We start from the raw sequence: 14173 nt of genomic DNA, 5'->3' as shown, positions 1-14173 counted from the left end.
TTCTATGAAAATTTCAGTCTAAACTTTCAAAATTTTATGAGGACCTTGTGACTTAATACCAGGTAGGGCTCTCTTTCCAGCTAGGTACAAGTTAAAATCCTAAACTTTGTGAAACCAATATGATTCTTCACTCTCACCTCCTTTAAAATGTGTCTTTCCTAAGCATCGCCATGACAATTGAGAACATTTCACTAAGAAAGGGTTTCTCAGAATTATTCCTAGGCACAGGGCAAGACATTTCCAGGAAATATCAATGCATTTGGAACCTTCCCTGGAGCAAAAGATCTAAGTGAGAATCCCTGAAAGAACAAGAAACAAACATTTTCCTTTCTTTTTTTTTTTTTAACTGCTCACTTCATTTCTTCATTGTTAACTGCTGCTTTAAGGAGTGTATTTTCCAAGAGAAATTTCAGTAGGTTATGTGATAAATTAAACTTATGTACTGGCTTTTACCAAAGGACATAGTTTTAAAAATCATGGCACACAATGTAAAATTGATCATCTTTACAAAACAATATTATGAGGTCTTTAGAACCTCAGTTCTGCATATAGATGGGATAGAGGGTTAGATTTGGAGCTTTTCTGACATTTTCTTTGAAAAAAAAAATACTGCTCATAATCTTCATTGTTAACTACTGCTTTAAGGAGTGTATTTTTAAGAGAAATTTCAGTAGGTTATGTGATAAATTAAACTTATGTACTGGCTTTTACCAAAGGATATAGTTTTTAAAATCCATGGCACACAATGTGAAATTGAGTCTCTGTACAAAACAATATTATGAGGCTTTTAGAACCTCAGCTGTGCATATAGATGGGATAGAAGGTTAGATCTGGAGCTTTGCCTGAAAAGAACCTTGTACCAAATATTAGGATTCCTAGGGCTCAGTAGCTGGTTTAACCACTACTAACTGAGCACCTGACCCTAGATATTTCTTTTGTCATGTGTCTCTTGATTTTCTACATTTAAAATTGGAAAATAACTACCATTTCTTTATATCAAGCTCTTATTGCTATTCTCATGTTTTTATGGTGGCAAACTGTACATAACATAAAATTTATCATTTTAACTCTTTTAAGTGTAAAGTCCAGTTGAATTAAGTACATTCGTATGGTTGTTCAACCATTACCAACATCTATCTCCAGAACTTTTTCAGCTTCTCAAACTTGAAACTTCATACCTATTCTCTTATTTTAATAGTATTTTTCTTGATCCACTTAGAGAATATCAACCAACAGAATTCTCATAACATATACCACCTCAGTGTGGTAGTAAGGGTATAATTTTATAGAATTATGAAGGGGAAATTGACCCTTGCACATTGGCTAGTTTGATGTCAAATGTGCTACAAGGTTTATATATTAAATTGTGATGATTAACTGCTCCCTTGGGTTACAATCAAAGGTGTGAATGTTTGAACTTTGTGATTTACATGCCCCCTAGTAAAAAGCACAGGAGGATTCTTGCCCCCTCAGTGAAAAACACTGAGAATTCCCTAAAAAGATTGACAAAGTTAAATATCTCCTGAAGACCAGCCTTATAGGGAAGCGGATGAATTGGGTGGGCTGGTTGTGTCTTCCCAGCGCATTTGAGATTTTCTCCAGGCTCCACCTCTTTACTGTTTACTGTCTCCATCACTGCCTGTTTACTTTGAATTCCACTCTTTTTCTGTCTATTCCCTTTACTTTTTGCTTTGGAGCATCCTTGCTTCCCTGCCTCTCCTTGCCCATATAGTTTGAGGGGTCCCTTACCTCTCAACCACAGCCCCACTTTCATCTTAAATAAGGACTAAGTTCCCTTTTGTTCATCCCTTGACACTGTGGGTCAGCCTCCTCCACTCTTCTCCTGGCTATAGCTGACTAAACCTTAGCCCCTCTTCTTCCTCGCCCCATCCCCTTTCTCAAGTCCCCCTTCCTCTCAATCAGAGCCACAGACACTGCATTATACATTATGAAAATGTGGTTTTCTGTTTTGCAAAAACAGCGTGAATGTTAAGTCAGATAATTTGAGCCTTAGCTTTTGGATGATGATTTATAGATTAGACTCTTTCCCATTCATAGGGAAACCCCATATTGGAAATCTGAGCTCAGCTTAACTGTTCTTATTTTTATTTTTTTTTCTTTTTTTGAGACAGAGTCTCACTCTGTCACTCAGGCTGGAGTACAGTGGTGTGATCTCGGCTCACTGCAACCTCCGCCTCCCAGGTTCACGCCATTCTCCTGCCTCAGCCTCCCGAGTAGCTGGGACTACAGGCACCCGCCACCACGGCTAATTTTTTATATTTTTAGTGGAGACGGGGTTTCACCACGTTAGCCAGGATGGTCTCAATCTCCTGACCTCGTGATCCACCTGCCTCAGCCTCCCAAAGTGCTGGGATTACAAGTGTGAGCCACCACGCCTGGCTTAACTGTACTTATTCTTAAAAAGAAAAAAAAATGACAGAGCTTCCTAATCAGAGATACCTTTATATAATTATATGCAGTTGTATATTCACTCACCCAATAAACATTTACTCAATACCCTGCATGTGCTAGGCACTATCTTAGGTGCTCATAAAATAGCTGTGAATAATGATGACCCTCACCTCACAGGGTTTAAAGACTTTAGGGAAATACAGACCAGAAAGTTGGCAATTGCAATAGTATGGATAAGCAGTGTGCTAGGAGGGGTAGAGTGGGCCTGTATGAGCCATGGCAGAGGCATTTAACCAGGCTGGGGGCTCAAGCAAGCTTTCCTAGGAAAGTGATATCTAAGCAGGAACCCAGAGGAGGAGTTAGCCAAGCAATTAATAGGGAAACTGTGACATACTGAATGCCATTTACAGGTCATAATAGTTTAGTTTCTAGTTTTGTTTTTCAAAAATTAATTGCTTCTGTCATTCAAAGAAGAAAATAAACTTTGACCTGATATGTAGGCAACAGAATGGACTTTAAAGATGCCATCTAAATCTAGTAGAGTCAGTTTGTTCTTGGGTTAAGTAACGATGATGTCTTATGATGAGAGTTATTGTCTTTTTACATTTCAGTAATAAAATCATATCAAGTGGGATCCAAGAGAACATCTTAAAACTAGCCCTAAGTGTTTCTATCTGATATTTAGGATGTATTATTAGTATATGAGTAAAACAAATTGATCACATGATTTTAAAATAAAATGTGAAAAGACCTTGTATGTATATTTGACATAAAGAATCCAGTCATCATGGCAGCTTACTGGCAAGATGGCCAAATAGGAATAGCACTGGTCTGCAGCTCCCAGCGAGATTGACGCAGAAGGCAGGTGATTTCTGCATTTCCAACTGAGGTACCCGGTTCATCTCCCTGGGACTGGTTAGACAGTGGGTGCAGCCCACGGAGGGTGAGCAGAAGCAGGGTGGGGCGTTGCCTCACCCAGGAAGCAGAAGGGGTCGGGGGAGTTCCCTCCCCTACCCAAGGGAAGCTGGGAGGAACTGTACCGTGAGGAACGGTGCACTCTCGCCCAGATACTGCGCTTTTCCCATCGTCTTCACAACCCACAGACAAGGAGATTCCCTCCAGTGCCTACACCACCAGGGCCCTGGATTTCAAGCAGAAAACTGGGCGGCCACTTGGGCAGACACCAAGTTAGCTGCAGGAGTTTTTTATTCATACCCCAGGGGCACCTGCAATGCCAGTGAGACAGAACTACTCACTACTGCCCTGGAAAGGGGGCTGAAGCCAGGGAGCCAAATGGTCTGCCTTGGCAGGTCCCACCCCCATAGAGCCCAGCAAGCTAAGATCCACTGGCTTGAAATTCTTGCTGCCAGCACAGCAGTCTGAGGTGGACCTGGGATGCTTGAGCTTGGTGGGGTGAGGGGCATCCACCATTGCTGAGGCTTGAGTAGGTGGTTTTACCCTCACAGTGTAAACAAAGCTGCTGGGAAGTTTGAACTGGGTGGAGCCCACTGCAGCTCAGCAAGTCTGCTGTGGCCACACTGCCTCTCTAGATTCCTCCTCTCTGGGCAGGGCATCACTGAAAAAAAGGCAGCAGCTCCAGTCAGGGACTTAAAGATAAAACCCCCATCTCCCTGGGACAGAGAACCTAGGGAAAGGGGCGGCTGTGGGTTCAGCTTCAGCACACTTAAACGTCCCTACCTGATGGCTCTGAAGACAGCAGCGGATCTCCCAGCACAGCATTTGAGCTCTGCTAAGGGTCAGACTGCCTCCTCAAGTGGGTCCCGGACCCCGTGTATCCTGACTGGAAGATACCTCCCAGTGGGGGCTGACAGACACCTCATACAGGAGCACTCTGGCTGGCATCTGGCGGGTGCCCCTCTGGGACAAAACTTCTAGAGAAAGGAACAGGCAGCAATCTTTTCTGTTCTGCAGCCTCTGCTGGTGATACCCAGGCAAACAAGGTCTGGAGTGGACCTCCAACAAATTCCAGCAGACCTGCAGCAGAGGGGCCTGACTGTTAGAGGGAAAACTAACAAAAAGAAAGCAATAGCATCAACATCAACAAAAACGACATCCACTCAGAGACCCCATGCCAAGGTCACCAACATCAGAGACCAAAGTAGATAAATCCATGAAGATGGGGAGAAACCAGCGCAAAAAGGCTAAAAATTCTAAAAACCAGAATGCCTCTTCTTCTCCAAAGGATCACAACTCCTCACCAGCAAGGGAAAAAAAACTGGACGTAGAATGAGTTTGACAATGGACAGAAGTAAGTAGGCTTCAGAAGGTGGGTAATAACAAAACTCCTCCGAGCTAAAGGAGCATGTTCTAACCCAATGCAAGGAAGCTAAGAACCTTGAAAGAAAGTTAGACAAATTGCTAACTAGAATAACCAGTTTGGAGAAGAACACATACAACCTGATGAAGCTGAAAAACACAGCATGAGAATTTCATGAAGCATATAAAGTATCAACAGCCGAATCGATCAAGCAGAAGAATGAATATCAGAGATTGAAGATCAACTCAATGAAATAAAGCAAGAAGACAAGATTAGTGAAAAAAGAATGAAAAGAAATGAAAAAAGCCTCCAAGAAATATGGGACTATGTGAAAAGACCAAATCTATGTTTGATTGGTGTACCTGAAAGTGATGGGGAGAATGGAATCTAGTTGGAAAACACTCTTCAGGATATTATCCAGGAGAACTTCCCCAACCTAGCAAGGCAGGCCAACATTCAAATTCAGGAAATACAGAGAACACCATAAAGATACTCCTTGAGAAGAGCAAACCCAAGACATAATTGTCAGATTCACTAAGGTTGAAATGAAGGAAAAAATGTTAAGGGCAGCCAGAGAGAAAGGTCGGGTTACACACAAAGGGAAGCCCATCAGACTAACAGTGAATCCCTCGGCAGAAACCCTACAAGCCAGAAGAGGGTGGGGGCCAATATTCAATATTCTTAAAGAGAAGAACTTTCAACCCAGAATTTCATATCCAGCCAAACTAAGCTTCATAAGCAAAAGAGAAATAAAATACTTTACAGACAAGCAAATGCTGAGAGATTTTGTCACCACCAGGCCTGCCTTACAAGAACTCCTGAAGGAAGCACTAAACATGGAAAGGAACAACCGGTACCAGCCACTGGAAAAAAACACCAAATTGTAAAGACTATCGACACTATGAAGAAACTGCATCAACTAACAGGCAAAATGACCAGCTAACATCATATGACAGGATCAAATTCACACATAACAATATTAACCTTAAATGTAAATGGACTGAATGCCCCAATAAAAAGACACAGACTGGCAAATTGGATAAAGAGTCAAGACCCATCAGTGTGCTGTATTCAGGAGGCCCATTTCACTTGCAAATCACACATAGGCTCAAAAATAAGGGATGCAAGAATATTTAACAACCAAATGGAAAGCAAAAAAAGCTGGGGTTGCAATCCTATTCTCTGAAAAAACCCAGATTTTAAACCAACAAAGATCAAAAAAGACAAAGAAGGGCATTACATAATGGTAAAGGGATCAATGCAACAAGAAGAGCTAAATATCCTAAATATATATGTGCCCAATACAGAAGCATCCAGATTCATAAAGCAAGTTCTTACAGACCTAAAAAGAGACTTAGACTCCCACACAATAATAGTGGAAGACTTTAACACCCCACTGTCAACATTAGACAGATCAACGAGACAAAATTAACAAGGATATCCAGGACTTGAACTCAGCTCTGGACCAAGCGGACCTAACTGACATCTACAGAACTCTCCACCCCACATTAACAGAATATACATTCTTCTCAGCACCACATCGCACTTATTCTAAAATTGACCACATAATTGGAAGTAAAACACTCGTCGGCGAATGCAAAAGAATGGAAATCATAGCAGTCTCTCAGACCACAGTGCAACTCAAAACCGCACAACTACATGGAAACTGAACAACCTGCCATGAATGACTTCTGGGTAAATAACAAAATTAAGGCAGAAACAAAGATGTTCTTTGAAACCAATGAGAACAAGTTACAATGTACTAGAATCTCTGGGACACACATAAAGCTGTGTGTAGTAAGAAATTTATAGCACTAAATGCCCACAAGAGAAAGCAGGAAAGATCTAAATTGGACAGCCTAACATCACAATTAAAAGAACTAGAGAAGCATGAGTAAACAAATGCAAAAGCTAGCAGAAGACAAGAAATAACTAAGATTAGAGCATAACTGAAGGAGATAGAGACACAAAAATCCCTTCAAAAAATCAATGAATCCAGGAGCTGGTTTTTTTGAAGTGATCAACAAAATTGATGGACCACTATCCAGACTAATAAAGAAGAAAAGAGAGGAGAATCAAACAGACACAATAAAAAATGATAAAGGGGATATCACTAGTGATCCCACAGAAATACAAACTAACATCAGAGAATACTATAAACACCTCTACACAAATAAACTAGAAAATCTAGAAGAAGTGGATAAATTCCTGGACACATACACCCTCTCAAGACTAAACCAGGAAGAAGTTGAATCCCTGAGTAGACCAACAACAAGTTCTAAAATTGAGGCAGTAATTAATAGCTTACCAACCAAAAAAAGTCCAGGACCAGGCGGATTCACAGCTGAATTCTACCAGAGGCACAAAGAGGAGCTGGTACCATTCCTTCTGAAACTATTCCAAACAATAGAAAAAGAGGGAATCCTCCCTAACTCATTTTATGAGGCCAGCATCATCCTGACAGCAAAACTTGGGGGAGACACAACAAAAAAGGAAAATTTCTGGCCAATATTCCTGATGAACACTGAGGTGAAAATCTTCAGTAAAATACTGGCAAACCAAATCCAGCAGCACATCAAAAGGTTTATCCACCATGTTCAAGTCAGCTTCATCCCTGGGATGCAAGATTGGTTCAACATACACAAATCAATAAACGTAATCCAGCACATAAACAGAACCAAGGACAAAACTACATGACTATCTCAATAGATGCAGAAAAGGCCTTTGACAAAATTCAACAATGCTTCATGCTAAAAGCTCTCAATAAATTAGGTATTGATGGGACGTATCTCAAAATAATAAGAGCTATCTATGACAAACCCACAGCCAATATCATACTGAATGGGCAAAAACTGGAAGCATTCCCTTTGAAAATTGGCACAAGACAGGGATGCCCTCTCTCACCACTCCTATTCAACATAGTGCTGGAAGTTCTGGCCAGAGCAATCAGGCAGGAGAAGGAAATAAAGGATATTCAATTAGGAAAAGAGGAAGTCAAATTGTCCCTATTTGCAGATGACATGATCGTATATCTAGAAAACCCCATCATCTCAGCCCAAAATCTCCTTAAGCTGATAAGCAACTTCAGCAAAGTCTCAGGATACAAAATCAATGTACAAAAATCACAAGCATTCTTATACACCAATAACAGACAAACAGAGAGCCAAATCATGAGTGAACTCCCATTCACAATTGCTTCAAAGAGAATAAAATACCTAGGAATCCAACTTGCAAGGGACGTGAAGGACTTCTTCAAAGAGAACTACAAACCACTGCTCAATGAAATAAAAGAGGATACAAACAAATGGAAGAACATTCCATGCTCATGGGTTGGAAGAATCAATATCATGAAAATGGCCATACTGCCCAAGGTAATTTATAGATTCAATGCCATCCTCATCAAGCTACCAATGACTTTCTTCACAGAATTGGAAAAAACTAAAGTTCATATGGAACCAAAAAAGAGACCGCATCGCCAAGTCAATCCTAAGCCAAAAGAACAAAGCTGGAGGCATCACACTACCTGACTTCAAACTATACTACAAGGCTACAGTAACCAAAACAGCATGGTACTGGTACCAAAACGGAGATATAGATCAATGGAACAGAACAGAGCCCTCAGAAATAATGCCGCATATCTACAACTATCTGATCTTTGACAAACCTGACAAAAACAAGCAATGGGGAAAGGATTCCCTATTTAATAAATGGTGCTGGGAAAACTGGCTAGCCATATGTAGAAAGCTGAAACTGGATCCCTTCCTTACACCTTATACAAAAATTAATTCAAGATGGATTAAAGACTCACATGTTAGACCTAAAACCTAAAAACCCTAGAAGAAAACCTAGGCAATACCATTCAGGACATAGGCATGGGCAATGACTTCATGTCTAAAACACCAAAAGCAATGGCAACAAAAGCCAAAATTGACAAATGGGATCTAATTAAACTAAAGAGCTTCTGCACAACAAAAAAAAACTACCATCAGAGTGAACAGGCAACCTACAAAATGGGAGAAAATTTTCGCAACCTACTCATCTGACAAAGGGCTAATATCCAGAATCTACAACGAAATCAACCAAATTTACAAGAAAAAACAAACAACCCCATCAAAAAGTGGGCAAAGGACACGAACAGACACTTCTCAAAAGAAGACATTTATGCAGCCAAAAAACACTAGAAAAAATGCTCATCATCACCGGCCATCAGAGAAATGCAAATCAAAACCACAATGAGATACCATCTCACACCAGTTAGAATGGCGATCATTAAAAAGTCAGGAAACAGGTGCTGGAGAGGATGTGGAGAAATAGGAACACTTTTACACTGTTGGTGGGACTGTAAACTAGTTCAACCATTGTGGAAGACAGTGTGGCGATTCCTCAGGGATCTAGAACTAGAAATACCATTTGACCCAGCCATCCCATTACTGGGTATATACCCAAAGGACTATAAATCATGCTGCTTTATAATGACACATGCACACGTATGTTTATTGCAGCACTATTCACAATAGTGAAGACTTGGAACCAACCCAAATGTCCAACAACGATAGACTGGATTAAGAAAATGTGGCACATATACACCATGGAATACTATGAAGCCATAAAAAATGATGAGTTCATGTCCTTTGTAGGGACATGGATGAAACTGGAAAACATCATTCTCAGTAAACTATCGCAAGGACAAAAAACCAAACACCACATGTTCTCACTCATAGGTGGGAATTGAACAATGAGAACACGTGGGTACAGGAAGGGGAACATCACACTCTGGGGACTGTTGTGGGGTGGGGGGAGGGAGGAAGGATAGCATTAGGAGATATGCCTAATGCTAAACGACGAGTTAATGGGTGCAGCACACCAACACGGCACATGTGTACATATGTAACAAACCTGCACCTTGTGCACATGTTCCCTAAAACTTAAAGTATAATAATAATAAAATAAAATAAAGAACTATTAGAGCTGGATGGAACTTCAGAGATTCTCTCATTCAAAATATCAAAAACATGAAGTATTCACTTGTGGATTGGGAAATGGAGGTACAATCAATCATATTCATACTAAATATGTTCTCAGGCAAGAACATCAAAGTGTGGCAGCACATGGTTTGGTTAACATAAAACTAATTTAGAGAAGAAATTCAAAATGGTAATGACTGATAGTAGAGTGGTATTTCTAAAGGGGTGTGTAGAGTTTTCCCTTTTGAAAAGTTTTTTTTACAGAAAATCTGAGGTTTTATTTACTGTATGTGAGTTCCTGGTTAAAGGGAAGAGACAATGTGGCACTGTGGCCCTCAAATGCTCCTACTTCTTCTCTTTCCTGGTCTATAGTAACTCCAATAAATGAAATTCCCAAGTCCATCCAAGGGCAAAGCAACATATGATTTTGTATGTAAAGTTCACATTTTACATTTAAATAGTGTGTTTACTTTTTCAGCCTTGTCAACTATAAGTAATGGAGGACTTCAGATCCTGTAACTTGTTTTAAGATGGACATAACATAAAGTCCCATTATTTGGGATGCAAGTATTTTATATTTTGTGATCATTTGGACAAAGCCCAGATCGGCATTTATCTTCGTAGTCTCAAAAATGGGTTTGATAAATATATTTAGAGTAGAGAAACAAGATTGAGGAAGAATGCTTAACCTACCAGTCCCCGTTGCAAGCATTAATCTGTGTATCAAACACTAGTGGTTAATATGCTGTCTAGCAAAGACATTTATTCCTTCCCAGACCAGGTCTAAATAAAACATTGTTAGCTAACTGCTTATGGAATTGTACTTTCTTTAAATAATTCAACCACATTTTTAAAAAGAAGCATTATTTAGCTAAAAATTCACATAGCTATGCTGGGCTTTTGAGCTGACTGGTTTTATTATTATTCATCATAAAAATCAGATGATCGCAGTGTCTTAGATGAACCCAAGAAATAATATACCAGAAACTATCTGACTACTCATTCTTGAATACAATATTCATAAAGCCACTTGCAGTAAAATTCTAACTTGTTCCCACATTAAATAAAAATGTTATTGATTTATAAAACCTGATGTTTAAACAAGTGAATGATAGTGTTTTTAAAAAAGAGAAATTTAATTCCTTCCTTTTTTTTTTTAATGCCTTCAATGTTTTAGTCTTTAAGATTGAATGTTAGTCAATGTCTCTGAGTCAAAAGGACTGACAATTTCATCCCAATGTTGCTGTTTTCCCCTTTATTCTTTAGAACTGGGCTCAACCTCAGCTCATTTAGAATGTCCATTAGGCTGATAAAGATCTCAATTCACCTATGTAGAAAAACATACATTTTATTCAATTCCTTTTGTATTCCTTTATTTCCTCAAATGCTTGATTCTTACATAGGATTCTTTCTTTATATCATTTCCTTGTCTACATACATTTCTGGAGAACAGCAGCTAAATAAATTACTGAAATGTTAGCAAAGTCAAAGACACGAAACCTCTTAAACACAGTAATAAGAGTTTGGGCTCCAAACAAACTACCTGATATGTAAATAAGTCAAATCAAAGCAACTTTAAAAAAATGTTCTCTTTTAGGGACTCTGAAAAATTTCCCTCAAGTAATTTTCATTTCAAAACTGCCAATTGTATAAGTAAAAATCATAATTAGGCAACAGGTCATTTCAGCTATATCTCATGGATTTCCCCTGAGAATAAACAGTGATGATAACAGCACAAGAAGCACAAAAACAGCCACATGGAGAAGGGCAAGTGCCCAGGAAAACAGTGTTTACCGTCGGATACAGGTGATTTTTGTTCAGAGACACGGTCGGATGCTAAGGGCACCACTCTTGCAGAACGTTCCTTCATCTTTTGAAATGATTTGTCTTGTTCTCAGTGCTTCCTCTGACTTTGAGTCTCCTGTTCTGTAGCACACACTCTGCTATGGCTAGTGTCTAGATGCTGTTCTGAAAATGTTGCTGAAAGCTACAAGGACTGGTTTACTGTCTCCCTGGGAAACCATTTGCCCCACATTCAAACAATGTTTGACCTCCACTAAAAATTTTTTTTAAAAAATCAATTGTTAGGCACAGTGGGAAACTATGAAAAATGAAAGGAGAAATAAAGACTGTTTTCCACTTAAACTGCAGGAGAGTTGTTGGACTGAAGCATTGCCTTTCTAAAGAAATATATAAATGTAAATGTGACTAAGGCACAGAATTTCCATGGTGCAACCAGAAGGAAGAACATGCAATATCTTCCAGAAAAATATTGAGTTCAGTGCACAAATCACATGAGAAGACTGTGATGTCATGGTATACATTGATTTTGATGAAAGATGATTTAGTTGTGCCATATAGAAACTTCGAGATTAAAATGTGTCCATAAATAGAAAAGAAACTGTTTTCTCATGGAATGGTCACAGAAATTATCACTATATATGCATCAATTTATTCAAGATCAACACACATAGATTTATATAGTTGCTAGATACGTGGGCACATAAGACAGGAACCCAGGAAGCAGGCACAGAGCTCAGGAACATGAATGAGAGATTACAACTGCATGACTGTAGATGAGAAGTGGGAGTGGAGGATCTGCAGCTGGAGCTGCAGACATTTTGCTGAGACTGTTAGTGCTCTAGGCTGAGACTCACACCACCACCATTTCCTGCTACCAGTATTGCTGAACACATCTCTCTTCTTCAGGAACATGGCCGATGACACCAGGTATGAAGATTTACAGTGTGAACTTGGTCATTATGGTCCTATAGTTGATGTGTATGTTCCGCTTGATTTCTACATTCACTGTGCAAGAGGATTTGCTTATATTCGATTTGAGGATGTTTGTGATGCTGAAGATGCTTACATAATTTGGACAGAAAGTGGACTTGTGGATGGCAGATTAAAATATAGTTTGCCCGGGGGATCAGAAGACACTAAATCAGATGAAAGCCAAGGAAGGGAAGAATATGTACAGTTCTTCATGCTATGATGATTATGACAGATACAGACATTCTAGAAGCCAAAGTTGTGAAAGAAGGAGATCAAGAAGGCGGTCTTCTGATTACAACTATAGAAGGTCATATAGTCCTAGAAACAGACCGACTGGAAGATCACACGTAGCAGAAGCCATTCCAAATACGATAGATTCAAACACTGAAATTAATCTTTTTCAAAATCTAAATCCAATTCAAGATCACGGTCCAAGTCCCAGCCCAAGAGAGAAATGAAGGCTGAATCACATTCTAGGTCTGCGTCTCACACCAAAACTAGAGGCACCTCGAAAATAGATTCCAAAACACGTTGTAAGTCTGGCTCAAGATATGAAAAGGAGTTAGGGGAAAAAAAGAACCACCTAGATCCAAATCTCAGTCAAAATCCCAGTCTATGTCTAGGTCAAAATCTGTATCAAGGTCTTGGACTAGTCCTATGTTCAGTGGCCATTGATAGTATAAACCATGATCATTTTTAGGCATTTATCATTTACTTATTCATAGTTTGGTTTACCTAAATTATCAGGAATAGAGTGTTGCAATGATGATTAAAAAGACACTTGTTAGTTTTCCCTGTACCAGGCAATGATCATAATCAAAATGATATGCTGTTGAGAAGCCACTCTTAAGAGTCCGGTTTGTTTAGTGTTATGGGCAGCTACCAATTTGTGGTGTCTCTGTATATTTTTGTAAAGATTCTCATTTTTTATGCTTGAAGTATTTGATGAAAAGATGTGGTTGACCATAATTTGCAACATTCTGTTATTAAAAATAAACTTTCATATTTGTATTTGGTAGAACCGTTAACCTAGAAACGTAGCTTGCTAATAAGAATGACACAAAAGTGAAGTTGTAGCTACAGTACAACACTGACTGCTCAGACACATTTAGGCTCAGGGCCGGCCTTTATGTCTTGTCAAGATGTCTAGGCCCATGATAATTATTATGATGAAGTGTGGATTCATTCTTTTGTTAACCCCACTGTCATAGGGAATTATGCCAACTGGGTTACGTAGTATTTTCAGGGAGACTGAGTTTTTGACTGAAACATGGAGGCTTCACTGCTTTTTTCTGGTTCCTATGAAGATTTGGAACATAGAAAACATCACAAAAACTCACCTTAAAATGGCAAAAATAATTTTAAAGGGAGAAGAATATTCTTATATAGTTATTATAAAGTTTAAGGAGCATCGTTGATCATAATATTGCTTAGTTTTCTTACAGCTGTTGGAAGCAAGTGTTGTGTGTGTGTGCATAGTGTAAAAGAACTGAAATTTTGATGCTTACAGCACTTGGCCTGTGCATTTGTATCAAAATTTGCCTGCCTCGTTATGAGGGAGGTTTACTTTTCACACCTCCATTTATTTAATATGAGGCAAGTTGAAAGACAACACTCATTCTAGTTGATTCTGTGGTACCATGACATTTCAAGTAATTTTGGAAAAAGGATTTGTCAGTTTTAAGCAAGAGTCAGATCTTCTGAGTTTGATTATCAGTGTTCTACCTGACTTAAAATGAAGAAG

General features: G+C 39.2%; 1 protein-coding gene and 1 pseudogene across 1 annotated transcript in view; one reads left to right on the top strand and one right to left on the bottom strand.

Annotated features, from left to right (window-relative positions):
- SLC35F4 (solute carrier family 35 member F4) overlaps nucleotides 1–14173 on the bottom strand; it is a 310750-nt gene that overhangs the window by 53362 nt on the left and 243215 nt on the right. The gene's annotated exons all lie outside the window — the stretch shown is intronic.
- Nucleotides 11412–13104, top strand: LOC116456197 (serine/arginine-rich splicing factor 10-like; annotated as a pseudogene).

Source organism: Hylobates moloch, unplaced genomic scaffold (assembly GCF_009828535.3).
Source record: "Hylobates moloch isolate HMO894 unplaced genomic scaffold, HMol_V3 SCAFFOLD_16, whole genome shotgun sequence".
Lineage (NCBI taxonomy): Eukaryota > Metazoa > Chordata > Mammalia > Primates > Hylobatidae > Hylobates > Hylobates moloch.
The sequence above is the reverse complement of the archived record's forward strand: the minus strand, read 5'-3'. Positions and strand labels throughout refer to the sequence as shown.